The 17,101-nt window shown below is 30.7% G+C and overlaps 1 long non-coding RNA gene across 1 annotated transcript; it reads right to left on the reverse strand.

Annotated features, from left to right (window-relative positions):
- Positions 1-16,130: 16,130 nt before the first annotated feature.
- On the reverse strand, positions 16,131-16,857 carry LOC142230739 (uncharacterized). Its single transcript, XR_012720792.1, has 3 exons — positions 16,795-16,857; positions 16,459-16,700; positions 16,131-16,391 (listed from the first exon to the last, which is right to left on the reverse strand). It is a non-coding gene; the product is annotated as an uncharacterized LOC142230739 (long non-coding RNA).
- Positions 16,858-17,101: the final 244 nt, after the last annotated feature.

Below are 17,101 nucleotides of genomic sequence, written 5' to 3' on the forward strand. Positions count from 1 at the left end.
TCGTTTGCACTTATATATTCTACACTTTTTCTAAAAATTCATGCATATTGTTATTTAATTAAATGGTAAATTTATTTTAGATTTTATATAATTAATTAGTTATAGCAATATTTTTGCTTATTTGATTTGCATTTATATATCCTACACTTTTTTATAAATGCAGTAAATTTGTAAAATTTTTAGTTGAAATTTTGCATAGGGAGTAGAATTAGTATTGTAGCTATGCGTGCCAAATTTGGTTGAAATCGGTTCAGATTTAGATATAGCTACCATGTATATGTTTTTGTGATTTCGACAAAAATGGTCAAAATACCAACATTTTCCTTGTAAAATCGCCACTGCTTAGTCGAAAAGTTGCAAAAATGACTCTAATTTTCCTAAACTTCTAATACATATATATCGAGCGATAAATCATAAATAAACTTTTGCGAAGTTTCCTTAAAATTGCTTCAGATTTAAATGTTTCCCATATTTATACCCTTCACCACTACTGTGGTACAGGGTATAATAAGTTTGTGCATTTGTATGTAACGCCAAGAAGGAGTAATCATAGACCAACCTTTTAGTATACGGATCGGCTTAGAATTAAATTCTGAGTCGATTTAGCGATGTCCGTCTGTCTGTCCGTCTGTCTCTCTGTCTGTCTGTCTGTCTGTCTGTCTGTCTGTCTGTTGATGTATTTTTGTGTGCAAAGTACAGCTCGCAGTTTTAGTCCGATTATCCTAAATTTTGGTATAGGGTCCGGTTTCGCCTCAAAGACGATCCCTATTGATTTTGGAAAAAATCGGTTCAGATTTAGATATAGCTGCCATATATATTTTTCACCGATCTGGTCATAATTGGCGTGTATGTCAACCGATCTTCCTCAAATTCCGTACATCCGAATATTTTATGAGTCTCGAAAAACTTGCAAAATATCAGCAAAATCGGTTCAGATTTAGATATAGCTCCCATATATAGCTTTCGCCCGATTTACACTCATTTGCCCACAGAGGCCAATTTTTTGCTCCGATTTAGTTGATATTTTGCATAGGGAGTAGAATTAGCGTTGTAACTATGCGTGCCAAATTTGCTTGAAATCGGTTCAGATTTGGATATATCTCCCATATAAAGCTTTCGCCCGATTTACACTCATATGACCACAGAGGCCAATTTTTAACTCCGATTTAGTTGAAATTTTGCACAGGGAGTAGAAATAGCATTGTAGCTATGCGTGCCAAATTTGGTTGAAATCGGTTCAGATTTAGATATATCTCCCATATATAGCTTTCGCCCGATTTACACTCATATGACCACAGAGGCCAAGTTTTTGCTCCGATTTAGTTGAAATTTTGCACAGGGAGTAGAATTAGTATTGAAGCTATGCGTGCCAAATTTGGTTGAAATCGGTTCAGATTTAGATATAGTTCCCATACATATGTTTTTCTGATTTCGACAAAAATGGTCAAAATACCAACATTTTCCTTGTAAAATCGCCACTGCTTAGTCGAAAAGTTGTAAAAATGACTCTAGTTTTCCTAAACTGCTAATACATATATATCGAGCGATAAATCATAAATAAACTTTTTCGAAGTTTCCTTAAAATTGCTTCAGATTTAAACGTTTCCCATATTTTTTACTAAGATTGTGCTCCACCCTAGTGCATTAGCCGACTTAAATTTTGAGTCTATAGATTTTGTAGAAGTCTATCAAATTCTGTCCAGATCGAGTATATCACTTAAATGTATGTATTTGGGACAAATCTTTATATATAGCCCCCAACACATTTGACGGATGTGATATGGTATCGAAAATTTAGATCTACAAAGTGGTGCAGGGTATAATATAGTCGGCACCGCCCGACTTTAGACTTTCCTTACTTGTTTTTTACTATCATTGTGTTTCACCCTAGTGCATTAGCCGACTTAGATTTTGAGTCTATAGAATTTGTAGAAGTCTATCAAATTCTGTCCAGATCGAGTGATATCTAAATGTATGTATTTGGGACAAACCTCTATATATTCAGCACCCAACACATTTGACGGATGTGCTATGGTATCGAAAATTTAGATCTACAAAGTCGTACAGGGTATAATATAGTCGGCCCCGCCCGACTTTAGGCTTTCCTTACTTGTTTTGGATAGGTTTTGGATGTAGTCACAATTTTCTGTTCTTTTTATGACCACTTAGTTTTAATAGATTTTTGTTTATTTTAAATGGGCTGTTTTGGTCAATACATATAAATGCAAATAAAACAAGTTTATTTCATATTTTTTCTCGACGTTTCGTCGGCTTTTTTCCGACCTTTTCCAGAGAATTTTTTTATTTGAAATATCTGTAGAGGAAAATTCTATTTAGATTTCAGTAATTGTGGATTTTAGTTCTTACTTACAATTGTTTTACATTTGTTTCATTTATAGCATTCATGTGCCGAAATTCATTCGGATCGTATGAAATTTGCTCATTCATATATAGTCCAATTTCTGCATGGTTACTAAGGGGCCATATACTAACATCACGTACCGAATTTAAACCGTATCGGATAAAATTTGCTTCCAAGGGGCTCTGCAAAGCAAATCTGAGGCTATATCATATATATGAATTCTAAATGTGAAATTGATTTTTCATTTCCTTTGAATATGTTTGTAAATATTTTAGATTTATATTACTTTTAGGTTAAGCAAGTCTGTAAGGGTCAATGCCCATAGACATAAATAAATAAATAAATAAATTTATATGGGGGCTACATCTAAAAGTGATCCAATACGGCACATTTGCAATATCATCCCACCTTCATCAACAACAACTACTTTTTCCAACTTTCAAGTCTATAGCTTGTTTCGTTCGGAAGTTAGCATGATTCCAATAGACGGATATCGCTAGATCGACCCAGAATTGCACTATGAACCATAATATATATACTTTATGGGGTACCTACCCCAATCCTATGGTGGAGGGTAGTTCTACCTACGATAAAATTCAGACTTTACACTTATTGAAGAACACATTTTTTTGTCAAAATTCGTTTTTATTACTCAATATAGTTCCCTTCAAGAGCGATACAATGATTATAACGACCTTCCAATTTTTTGATACCATTTTTGTAGTACTCCTTCGGTTTTGCCTCAAAATAGGCCTCATTTTCGGCGATCACCTGTTAATTGCAGCCAAATTTTTTCCCTGCGAGCATCCTTTTGAGGTCTGAGAACAAGAAAAAGTCGCTGGGGGCCAGATCTGGAGAATACGGTGGGTGGGTAAGCAATTCGAAGTCCAATTCATGAATTTTTTCCATCGTTCTCAATGACTTGTGGCACGGTGCGTTGTCTTGGTGGAACAACACTTTTTTCTTCTTCATATGGGGCCGTTTTGCCGCGATTTCGACCTTCAAACGCTCCAATAACGCCATATAATAGTCACTGTTGATGGTTTTTCCCTTCTCAAGATAATCGATAAAAATTATTCCATGCGCATCCCAAAAAACAGAGACCATTACTTTGCCAGCGGACTTTTGAGTCTTTCCACGCTTCGGTGACGGTTCACCGGTCGCTGTCCACTCAGTCGACTGTCGATTGGACTCAGGAGTGTAGTGATGGAGCCATGTTTCATCCATTGTCACATATCGACGGAAAAACTCGGGTGTATTACGAGTTAACAGCTGCAAACACCGCTCAGAATCATCAACACGTTGTTGTTTTTGGTCAAATGTGAGCTCGCGCGGCACCCATTTTGCACAGGGCTTCCGCATATCCAAATATTGATTAATGATATGACCAACACGTTCCTTTGATATCTTTAAGGCCTCTGCTATCTCGATCAACTTTATTTTATGGTCATTCAAAATAATTTTGTGGATTTTTTGATGTTTTCGTCGGTAACCACCTCTTTCGGGCGTTCACCGTCCTCCGTGCTCATTTCACCATGTTTGAATTTTGCATACCAATCAATTATTGTTGATTTCCCTGGGGCAGAGTCCGGAAACTCATTATCAAGACAAGTTTTTGCTTCCACCATATTTTTTCCCTTCAGAAAACAGTATTTTATCAAAACACGAAATTCCTTTTTTCCATTTTTTTCACAATAACAAAAGTTGCTTCAGAAAAGACGCTCTATCTCACAAACTATTTGACTTACAGACGTCAAATTTTGACACGAATCATTTGAAGGTTGGTACTATATAAAAATAATATGAATTTAATACTAGCGACGCCATCTATGTGTCAAACCGGGGACTTATCAGCCAACCTGTTAATATATAATATTGCAAAAATGAAAATAAATTTCTAAAATAAAATAATAAAACATTTTTTTGAAAACAAAAATATTTTCGTAATAACCAAAAAACTTCAACTTCAAATTTTATTTATTTTAGTGGGCTGTTTAAGTAAATTTTTGGTAAAATGTTGTTCAAATTTGAGTCGACTGCTTTTGGCATGAGTGGTAACCGTGAATTCAAATCTACTTTTAATAGATTTCGAGCCTAATCTGAATGAGCTATGATGTGAATGAGGTATACATTTCTAAAAATATGTACAGTTCAAACTACACTGAAAAAACAGTGAACCCACCAGGAAAGAAAATTTTAGTTAATTGTTGAAAAATTTGATTAATTGTAGAAAATTTTAACTAAACAGTATTATAAACGCAGATGTCGCTCCGATTTCGCAAAAACAAGTAAAAAAATTTCGACAAATTTGAGAAGATTTATCAGAAAAAATATTATTTTTCACTTATTAAAGAAAATTTCGTAGTTTGAAGGAAAAAATTGGAGTTCAAAATTGCAAAAATGTCTTTAGTGCCATACGCATTATTGGTAAAATTTACAAATATTAAGGAATTCTGAACTATTTTGTGGGAGATACGAATTTAGTTCATCTTTATACTTCAATTGTGTATAATTTTTTCTTCTGCTTTAGTTAAGTTAACTTACGTACGCAAAAAATTGTTAATGGCATGGAAACTTTCTTAAAACGTAATAATTCCATGAACTAAAAGAGAATTAAATCAGCTTTAGTGAAATATAGGGTTCACTTTTTTTTGAGTGTATAAAACTATTTTCTATAAAAATAAACTTTTAACACAATTTTCATTAAAAACAAGTAAGTAAAGTCTAAAGTCGGGCGGGGCCGACTATATTATACCCTTCACCACTATGTACCCAAACATTTGTGTTACCATCTCAACTACTTCAAATTTGCTGGGAGCTGTATAAAGGTTTGCGTTTCTGTAGTATTTGTATCTACAAATACTTTTAATGGAGACAATTTTTTGTATTTCTACAAAATCTGTAGAATTAAAATTTAAATCAGATAACGCCCTGGGATGAAACACAATGTTAGTAAAAAACTATGGGACATATGAAGCGAGAAAAATTTTAATGCAATTGTACAAAAGAGCATTTATGATTTATCAGGCGATACATATGTATTCGAGATATAGGAGAATTTTAGTAATATTTACAATTTTTGCTACTCATCAGTGGCGATTTTACAAGGATATTGGTTAGACCTCGCCAAGATATGTGGTCAAGTGTGGGTTGTGATATATTATTTGGTCAAGTCGGGCGACTTGGAGCCTTATTTAAAACTCAACCGTTCTGTGGAAATTCTGGCATTACAGTGTATAGGATATGACTAAGATATGGGGAAATCATCACAGAATTTTGTATAAAGTCAGGGAATTTTGGCCATATTCGGAGGAAAATCCCATTGAAAATGGGTCTAAAATATGAAAAAGTCTACCATATTTCCCATCTCTGGTGTACGTATATATGGGAGCTATATAATCTGAACCGATTTTGACTAAATTTGACATGCATAGTTAGAATAGTAATACTGCAATCTCTGCAAAATTTCACGTAATTGGGTCATAACTTTGGCCCCCGTGGTCATATGAGTGTAAATCGGGCGAAAGATATATATGGGAGCTATATCTAAATCTGAACCGATTTCAATCAAATTTACCATGCATTGGTAGAATGCCAACTCTACTCTCTGTGCAGAATTTCACGAAAATCGGTAGTAAACTTTGCCCTCTGTTGCCATATGAGTCTAAATCGGACGAAAGATATATATGGGAGCTATATCTAAATCTGAACCGATTTTTTGCAATTTTTTCGAGACTCATAAAATATTCGGATATACTGAATTTGAAGAACATCGATTGATAAACACGCCAATTATAACCAGATCGGGGATAAATATATATGACAGCTATATCTAAATCTGAACCGATTTTTTCCAAAATCAATAGCGATCGTCTTTTTTCCCCAAAACGACCCAGTGCCAAATTTGAGGATGATCGGACTTAAACTGCGACCTGTACTTTGCGCACAAAAATACATGAACAGACAGACAGACGGACAGACAGACAGAAAGACATACAGACGGACATCGCTAAATCGACTCAGAATTTAATTCTAAGACGATCGGTATACTAAACGATGGGTCTCAGACTTTTCCTTCTTGGCGTTACATACAAATGCACAAACTTATTATACAGGGTACACAGTAGTGGTGAAGGGTATAATAAAATGTTGACAAAATATTCTATAGAAATAAATTAAATTAAATTATTTGCCAAATAGCGTCTATAAAGTCTAACCCATATTCATTCATATGAATATCGAAATAAAGAAAATATTTATAAAAAAAAAAAAAAAAACAAAAAACAAAAAACTTTAAAAAACTTTTCTACAGAAATAAACTTTTGACAAAAAAATTTTATAGAATTTTCTATAAAAATAAAATTTTGACAAAATTTTCTATAGAAATAAAATTGTGACCAAATTTTCTATAGAAATAAAATTTTGACAAAATTTTCCAAAGAAATAAAATTTTGACAAAATTTTCCAAAGAAATAAAATTTTGACAAAATTTTTTATAGAAATCAAATTCTGTCAAATTTTTCTACAGAAATAAAATTTTCTATAGAAATAAAATTCTGTCAAAATGTTCTATAGAAATACAGTTTTAAAAAAATTTTCTGTAGAAATAAAATTTTGAAAAAATTTTCTATAGCAATAAAATTTTGACAAAATTTTCTATAGAAATAAAATTTTGAAAAATTTTCTGTAGAAATAAAATTTTGACAAAACTTTCTATAGAAATAAAATTTTGAAAAAATTTTCTACAGAAATAAAATTTTGACAAAAATTTCTTTTTTCTAAGTATTCCGGTAAATTTGGCGATTAAGTTTATAAAAGAATAATACCCTGTTCCACAGTGTGGCACAGGGTATAAAAATGGGACGAAATAAAGGACTACACAAAGATACCGATGGATGTTTTCATAGAAATGTTAGCTTTTTGTATCAAGGACTCAAGCTATTTTGTGTATGATGACAAGGTGTATGAACAACGTAAAGGAATGCCAATGGGATCACCAGCCTCATCGAAAATTTTCTATAGAAATAAAATTCTGTCAAAATGTTCTATAGAAATACAGTTTTGAAAAAATTTTCTCTAGAAATAAAATTATAAAATTTTGAAAAAATTTTCTATAGCAATAAAATTTTGACAAAATTTTCTATAGAAATAAAATTTTGAAAAATTTTCTGTAGAAATAAAATTTTGACAAAATTTTCTATAGAAACAAAATTTTGAAAAAATTTTCTACAGAAATAAAATTTTGACATAATTTTCTAAAGAAAGAAAATTTTGACAAAAATTTCTTTTTTCCAAGTATTCCGGTAAATTTGGCGATTAAGATTATAAAAGAATAATACCCTGTTCCACAGTGTGGCGCAGGGTATAAAAATGGGACGAAATAAAGGACTACACAAAGATACCGATGGATGTTTTCATAGAAATGTTAGCTTTTTGTATCAAGGACTCAAGCTATTTTGTGTATGATGACAAGGTGTATGAACAACGTAAAGGAATGCCAATGGGATCACCAGCCTCATCGATACTGTAATGGAAGTACTCTGTGACTCAGTGATGGAAAAATTGACTACCAAACCAAAAATACTGACAAAATATGTAGACGATCTGTTCTGTATTTTGAATAAAAATGACGTTCAGGCTACTTTATCAGCCTTAAATGTATTTGATAGACAAATTCAATTTACAATGGAAACAGAAGAGGACAACAAGTTACCATACTTAGATACTATAAATCTAAGGCACAAAAATTGAATAAAAATTAACTGGTATCAAAGCCAACAGCCACAGGACGATTAATAAATTTCAACTCTAAACATCCTAGACGAATCATAATGAATACGGCTACAAATTCTATAAGAAGAGTACACGATATTAGCGATGATGACCATAAGGAAAACTAGGATAAGATAAGATATATTAAGAGTATATAGTAAGATTAAATCATTTCTCGAATAAAACGATTGACGACCTAATTCAACATGTAAAAGAAAGAAAACACACCAAACATAACGAAATTGAACCCAAAATGTATAAACCCTTGACATATGTTCCCCTATTCTCGGAAAGATTTAAATCATCAAATATGTTTAATAAGGACACATTTCAAATTGTACAAAGGACTCATAATGCAGTAAATCGATTCTTCAGCAAGACAAAATCCAAAATTAAGAAAGAAGACAAGTCAAACGTAGTATATAAGATCAAATGCAATGGAAAATTCGGATACTTGGAAAGTATATGTTGATACAACGAAAACTAAATTAAAAACTAAACTCTCAGGGCATAAATCTGATCAGAAAGCCGCTGATAAGCCCTTGGAGCAAAAGACGGCACTTGAACACATTGCACTTTGAGAGGACACAAGCCAAACCTTAAGGACGTAGATATATTGACGCAAGAAAACAACTATAAATAGAGATTTACACTGGAGATGCTACATATTACTCGTATAAATGTAGCTGCAGAAAGACGGATGAATTTTAAGACTGATACGGACCATTGTGCATATATTTATAGAAATATTGTACAAAAATATAGAAAGACGAATTAGCTTTTAGTTGTAAAAATACGCTCTGGTGAACAAGTACATTGTTTCAAATGTAATTATCCGTGATTTTTAAGTCTAGAGATATATTTTGTTAAGTGTTAAATGTTTTTCTTTTTGTTTAAAGTTATTTCCCTGAGGACGAGCATCGGATCTGTATCGAAATATTGGATATTTTTAAATAAAAATTACAACTCACAAAAACAACATATGTTCACATGACCTCAAGCTGAACTGAACAAATATAATTAAAATTTTCTATAGAAATAAAATTTTGACAAAATTTTCAATAGAAATAAAATTTTGAGAAAATTATCCATTAAAATAAGATGTTAACAAAATTTTATATAGAATTAAAATTTTGACGAGTTTTTCTATAGAAATAAAATTTTGTCAAAATTTTCTATAGAAATAAAATTTTGAGAAAATTATCAATGAAAATAAGATGTTAACAAAATTTTATATAGAATTAAAATTTTGACGAGATTTTCTATAGAAATAAAATTTTGTCAAAATTTTCTATAGAAATAAAATTTTGAGAAAATTTTCTATAGAAATAAAATTTTCACAAAATTTTTCATAGAAATAAAATTTTGAGAAAATTTTCTTTAGAAATAAAATTTTAACAAAATTTTCTAAAGAAATAAAATTTTGACAGAATTTTCCATAGAAATAAAATTTTGACAAATTTTCTATAGAAACAAAATTTTGACAAAATTTTCTATAGAATTAAAATTTTGACGAGATTTTCTATAGAAATAAAATTTTGTCAAAATTTTCTATAGAAATAAAATTTTGAGAAAATTTTCTATAGAAATAAAATTTTGAGAAAGTGTTCTATAGAAATAAAATTTTGAAAAAATCTTCTATAGAAATAAAATTTTCAGAAATTTTTCTATAGAAATAAAATTTTGACAAAATTTTCCATAGAAATAAAATTTTGAGAAAAATATCCATGAAAATAAGATGTTAACAAAATTTTATATAGAATTAAAATTTTGACGAGATTTTCTTTAGAAATAAAATTTTGTCAAATTTTTCTATAGAAATAAAATTTTGACAAATACTCTGTAGAAATAAAAATTTGACAAAATTTTCTATAGAAATAAAATTTTGACAAAATTTTCTATAGAAATAAAATTTGGCAAAATTTTCTATAGAAATAAAATTTTGACAAAATTTTCTATAGAAATAAAATTTTGACAAAATTTTCTATAGAATTAAAATTTTGACGAGATTTTCTATAGAAATAAAATTTTGTCAAAATTTTCTATAGAAATAAAATGTTTGAGAAAATTTTCTATGGAAATAAAATTTTGAGAAAATTTTCTATAGAAATAAAATTTTGAGAAAGTTTTCTATAGAAATAAAATTTTGACAAAATATTCAATAGAAATAAAATTTTCAGAAATTTTTCTATAGAAATAAAATTTTGACAAAATTTTCCATAGAAATAAAATTTTGAGAAAAAATATCCATGAAAATAAGATGTTAACAAAATTTTATATAGAATTAAAATTTTGACGAGATTTTCTTTACAAATAAAATTTTGTCAAATTTTTCTATAGAAATAAAATTTTGACAAATATTCTGTAGAAATAAAAATTTGACAAAATTTTCTATAGAAATAAAATTTTCACAAAATTTTCTGTAGAAATAAAATTGTCTATATGCATACAATTTTGACAAAATTTTCTAAAGAAATAAAACTTTGACAAAATTTTCTACAAAAATAAGATTTTGCCAAAATTGTCTATAGCAATAAAAAAATTTAAGAAAATGTTCTATAGAAATAAAATTTTGTTGTAAGTTCTCCCTTTTTTAAGAAGTAGTAACTTTCGCTTGCTGGTGTAAGCGTTAAAAAAATTTTAAATTCGACACATTTACACATACAAGGGATATTTATACACTGAAAAACATATTGACGTGATATTAAAGATAACGCAACCTAAATTTTAGGATGCGAAATTTACAAAATATTAAGGACAAATTTCTTTAAAATAATGAAATTTTAATTAAAATTAAGTTTGTATTCTTTGCTTCAAAATTTTTTTCATTAAATTTAGGACACAAATTTTGTAAATTCGCATCCCTCCGTTAAAGTCCCATGTCTTTGAACTAAGGCTAATTTTCCTTAAAGTAAAGAAACACATTTTTGATTTAAAGAAATTGTCCTTAAATTAACTGAAATATTGATTTTAGATAAAAATGCTTCAAATATAGGCTAAGACTTATTTTGAGGATGTAGCGTCTTTTGTTTAAAGTTTCTTTGGAATTAAGAAAACATTTTTTGCTTTGAAGTATCCGTTATAATTTGGATTTTTAAATTGGCATTTATTTGTGCGTGACTACCTTTATTAATAAACCTCGAGAAGAGAATGAACGTTTGATAAATGAGATCTGTACCCTAATTTTAATTTTATTGGTCCTAGATAAGCCAGATATGTCGCTAAAAATTTCTTTATTTTAAAGAAGCCGCATCTTTGGCTCGGAATCAATACCAAAATCCTTAAGGGAAGGTCAAAATCTTTGGATCCAAGTAAACTTTTTTTGAGTGTACCCCAAAAAAAAATTTTAGCTAATAGGAAAGATCATAATATATAATATTGCAAATATTAAAACATGCTTCTAAAATAAAATAATAAAACATTTCTTTCGAAGCAAAAAACATTTTCCATAATAAACACAAAAATTTGATGAAACCTTCAAAATTTTTTAACAGGGTTTTATTTATTTTAATGGGCTGTTTGGGTTGATTTTGAGTAAAATTTTCTTCAAATTGTGGTTGATTATTTTTGGCACGAGTGGCAACCGTAATTTCAAATCCACTTTTAGTAGATTTCGAGCCTAATGTGAATTAAGTATAAATTTCTAAAAATATGAACAGTTCAAATTTAGTAAATACTTTTTTATAGAAAATTCATTTTCACATTTTTATAGGAAATTTGTTTTCACAAATCATGTATGGCAGTCCTTGAGAAAAACAAGAACCTCTGATAATGGCTTCATTATGTTGTTGTAACACTTCGGACAATGTTGGTTTGATTTTTCTCTATGGCATCATTTTACATTCTTATATTTCATGCTTGGTATCTAGGGCGCCTTTGTTGTAGATTTTCTCAGTTTTGCGATCAAAGTAACGGCGTCATCGACTGTGAATAAATTGCAGAACTCAATGCTGTCGACATCGGCAGCCACGTCGCTGTTAACGTTTCGCCAGTCTGAATGCGTACGTTAGGTGTGTGAGTGTATGTGTACACATTTTTTGCCATGTGGTTTGTGTGACTTTCTGGTCGCTGTTGTTCACGTTCTGCCCTCGTGATAGATACAATCGCATAGATTAAAACAATTTTGGAAAGTGACTACGTATACGCCATCATGAAATGACTTTCAAATTTGTATTTTGTTCGTTTGTAGTGGAATAATAAAATTTTATGCCAAAATGGTTGAATGCGCGGCTTGTGAGGAAAATTAAAGCCACCTTGTACTAAAGTTGAATTATACAGGTTTGCAAACTGTATTCAACTTTAATGTTGGAATAGGAAGAACATTCTCTGGCACATTTATTCTTCCCATAATGAGAAAATCTTTTGAAGTTCTGGAGTTTTTCATTATAAAATATGAGGTAGTCCTTTTCTAAGATTTTGATGGACTTATTAAACAAGTAATACGCCGTTCATATTATACTGTTTTATTACAGTTAACAAGAAAAAAAAGTTGTATACCAATCAATTAGAATTAAATTCTGAAACCACACTGAAAAACCAGTGAACCCACCAGAAAGATAACTTTCGGTTAATTTTATAAAGTTTTGAATATTTTTAGAAAATTTTAACCAAACAGTATTACTAACGCTGGCATCACGCCAATATCACAAAAATCAATAAATATTTTCGACAAATTCAAGAAAATTTATTCGACATATTCAAGAAAATTTATTATATTTTTTCACTTGTTAAAGAAAGTTTTGTAGTTTGAAGGAAAAAAATGGAGTTCAAAATTGCAAAAATGTCTTTAGTGACATACGAAGTTCTTTAATTCTTTTAATACATAGCATACATACATAATTTTGCTGAATATGGGACTGTCGGAGATTCAAGACGTACGGGCAGACCTCGAACTGGCAGATCGGCCGAAAATATTGATGCTGTGCGACAGAGCGTCGAAGAAAATCCGGAGAAATCAACGGGCAGACCTCGAACTGGCAGATCGGCCGAAAATATTGATGCTGTGCGACAGAGCGTCGAAGAAAATCCGGAGAAATCAACGAGAAGACGATCTTCCCAGTTGCAGCTTTCTGACCGCACTCTTCGGCGAATTTTAAAACACGATTTGCACCTCTTCCCTTACAAAATCCAACTAGTCCAAAAACTAAATCATGAGGACTTCGTATTGCGCTTGGAATATGCAAGAGCACTTTTAAATCTCATTGATCAAAATGAAAAAAAAAAAAACAAGTATATACGGCCGTAAGTTCGGCCAGGCCGAAGCTTATGTACCCTCCATCATGGACTGCGTAGAAACTTCTTCTAAACACTGCCATCCACAATCGAATTACTTAAGTTGCTGTAACGCTTGCCGATGGCAAGGTATCTTAAAACCTCCTAACACCATCTTCAAAATTGTATGTCCATACGTGGTATATATTAAATCAAAAAAGATCGATCCAATACGTATATAATTCAGTTTGACAAAGTATACATAAAATTTTGACAAAATTTTCTATAGAAAGAAAATATTAAAAAATTTTCTATGGAAATAAAATTTTCACAAAATTTTCTATAGAAATAAAAATTTTGACAAAATTTTCTATAGAAAGAAAATTTTGACAAAAATTTCTACAGAAATAAAATTTTAACAAAATTTTCTATAGAAATAAACTTTTGACAAAATTTTCTATAGACATAAAATCTTGGTCGATTATTTTTGGCTCGAGTGGCAACTATGATTATGAACCGAATAAAATTTGAACAAAATTTTCTATAGAAATAAAATTTTGACAAAATTTTCTATAGAAATAAAATTTTGACAATGATGAAAATTTTATTATGAACCGAATAAAATTTTAACAAAATTTTCTCTAGAAATAAAATTTTGACAACATTTTCTATAGAAATAAAATTTTGGTAGATTATTTTTGGCTCTAGTGGCAACCATGATTATGAACCGATATGGACCAATTTTTGTGTGATTGGACCAATTTTGGTATGGTTGTTAGCGACCATATACTAACACCACGTTCCTACTTTGAACAGGATCGGATGAATTTTGCTCCTCCAAGAGGCTCCGGAGGTCAAATCTGGAGAACGTTTAATATGGGGGCTATATATAATTATGGACCGATATGGACCATGTTCCAAATTACAACCGGTGTTGAAGCTAGTTCAACAGCTTATCATATATATTCACCAGACTTGAAATACCTTTTTTCCGAATATAATTTGAATTAACTGATAATGAATTATTTATAGTTAAGTTACTGTAAATGTATCTAGTTTTAGGAAATATTGCTTGAAGTACTAGGAATCCCTATAGAGTTTAACTTTCTGTAATAACGACAACACTATTGCTTTACCTTTATAGCAAGGGAAAGCTTTCACTCAATTTCTTCGAAATCTAGCTGTCCTTATCTAGATTAAATTGTACTAAATAAGTATGTCGACTTAATGATGTACAATGCAGATTCACTTTTGCAACATCATTGTAAGCGGTAAGAAGCTAGGATCTCTGCTGAATAAAATTGTCCACCTAAATTCTGAAACCTGTTTCTTTTCTGTTTTTTCATTTCTGGGTTTACTCTCTGGATATAATTTTACTGCTCTGGGAGATTTCACTTAACGCTGTTACAGTCCAATTATAGATACCTGTCCTGGAGTTGTACAACCGGATTGGATGAAATTTGCTTCTCTTGGAGACTTCGCAAGCCAAATCTGGGGATCGGTTTATATGGGGGCTATATATAATTATGAACCGATGTGGACCAATTTTTGCACGGTTGTTAGAGACCATATACCAATATCATGTACCAAATTTCAGGCGGATCGGATAAAATTTGCTTCTCTTTGAGGCTCCGCAACCCAAATCTGGGGATTGGTTTATATGGGCGCTATATAATTATGGACCGATGTGGACCAATTTTTGCACGGTTGTTAGAGACCATATACCAATACCATGAACCAAATTTCAGCCGGATCGGATGCAATTTGCTTCTCTTTGAGGCTTCGCAAGCCAAATCTGGAGATCGGTTTATATGGGGTCTATATATAATTAAGGACCGATGTGGACCAATTTTTGCACGGTTGTTAGAGACCATATACCAACACCATGTACCAAATTTCAGCCGGATCGGATGAAATATGCTTCTCTTAGAGGCTCCGCAACCCAAATCTGGGGATCGGTTTATATGGGCGCTATATATAATTATGGACCGATGTGGACCAATTTTTGCACGGTTGTTAGAGACCATATACCAATACCATGTACCAAATTTCAGCCGGATCGGATGAAATATGCTTCTTTTAGAGGCTCCACAAGCCAAATCTGAGGGTCCTATACGTAAAAGTGGACCGATATGGCCCAGTTTCATCATATAGTTACTTTAGCCGCACCCTGTATAAAGTGGTATCAAAATTAAAAGGTAACGTGAACCAATTTATTAATACCAAACGGTAATGACCACATACCTCCTTTTTTCTTCCAGTGTAGTCGTCTCCATGAGTATCCTTCTCTTGCTTAGAAGAGGACCTCCTATGTTTTCTATTTGTCTGCTCAGTTGTAACGTTATCAATCGCCTGGAAGTCTATTGGAATCCTTCCGCCTACACACAAAAAAAAAAGTTTTTGATTTCCATCACGAAAATCGCGGATTCAATAATTTTTTTAATTGAAATGTCTTCAATCACGAAAATGATAGTATCAATCACCCATTTTGATTGAAAGCCAACACGATTTTTAATTAAAAATTTAATTGACTTTTGTCACGGAATCAATTAATTGTGTGATTGAATCAATTAAAAACGTGATTGATTTTTAACATAAAATTCAATCACAGTTTTAATTGAACCAATTAAAATTTTAATTAATTTCGCGACAAAAATCAATCAACTATTTGATTCATTCAATTAAATAATTAATTGAAATTGGCTATAAATTTCGATCAAAAAATTTATATATTGCGGACCCAAAATCGTATTAGTTTTTTTCTTTTGAAATAAAAGAAAATATGTGTTTCTTATAAAACATATTTAATATTTTATTATTATTTGAATTATGCAATAGACAAATAAATTTGGTTCTTGTCATTTGTGTTTTGTTCTAACATAACTTACAAATACAACTACTATCAATAACAACTATAGGGTGAAAAAATAAATTATATAAATCATTATCTTCCTTATAATAATAACCATGTTAGCATGTTCCTTCTAATATGTAGATGCGCCTAGATTTCCAATAATTCAGCAGCCTGTAAGCTAAATTAGTTTTTCTGAAAGTAAACAGAATAATTCGAATTTAATTTTGTTCAATTAAAAGTTAATTTTGTTAAACATTACCTGCATAGAATATCAAGTTCAATTCTTAGTTCCAGGTTGCAGATTTATAATCTTCTTTTGCAGTTGTAGTCTTTTAGCATAAAAAGGTGTATTAAGGAGCTCGGTAATTTAATTTTAGTAACAATTCCTTTCCAAAATTTCCACACATTAAAATCGTCTATTAAAATTTGAACCAATCAAAGACAAAAATAATTGGAAAGCAATGTAATATTTGGTATTATATTGATGATACTTTGCAAATTCTGGAAATAGAAAAAATATAAATGGAAAATACATATTTTTATTATTATCGGATATTTTTCATATTTTTAAATCCAAAAGAAAGAACTTTTTTACCATTACATAATTCAGCTCATTAGTTTATATACCAGATATACTGCTCTCTACTTGGGTTCAAACTGAAAAAACAGGTAAAACAAAAATGCAATTTAATGCCAACGCTACTTCGCAACTTCAAGGTGAATCTTCCAACAAACCCATACCGCTCTTGGTTTTAAGAAAACTAGGAGTGAAAAAAATTTATAATTTTAAAAGATCAATACGGTACCCACTTTTTTATTGCAAACATATTATTATATATTTGATAAAATGGTGGAGTTGGTGGGATTGATTGGTCAATTTCACGAAATAAAATTGGTCACTA

Source organism: Haematobia irritans, chromosome 3, assembly GCF_050003625.1.
Source record: "Haematobia irritans isolate KBUSLIRL chromosome 3, ASM5000362v1, whole genome shotgun sequence".
NCBI classification, from domain to species: Eukaryota; Metazoa; Arthropoda; class Insecta; order Diptera; family Muscidae; genus Haematobia; species Haematobia irritans.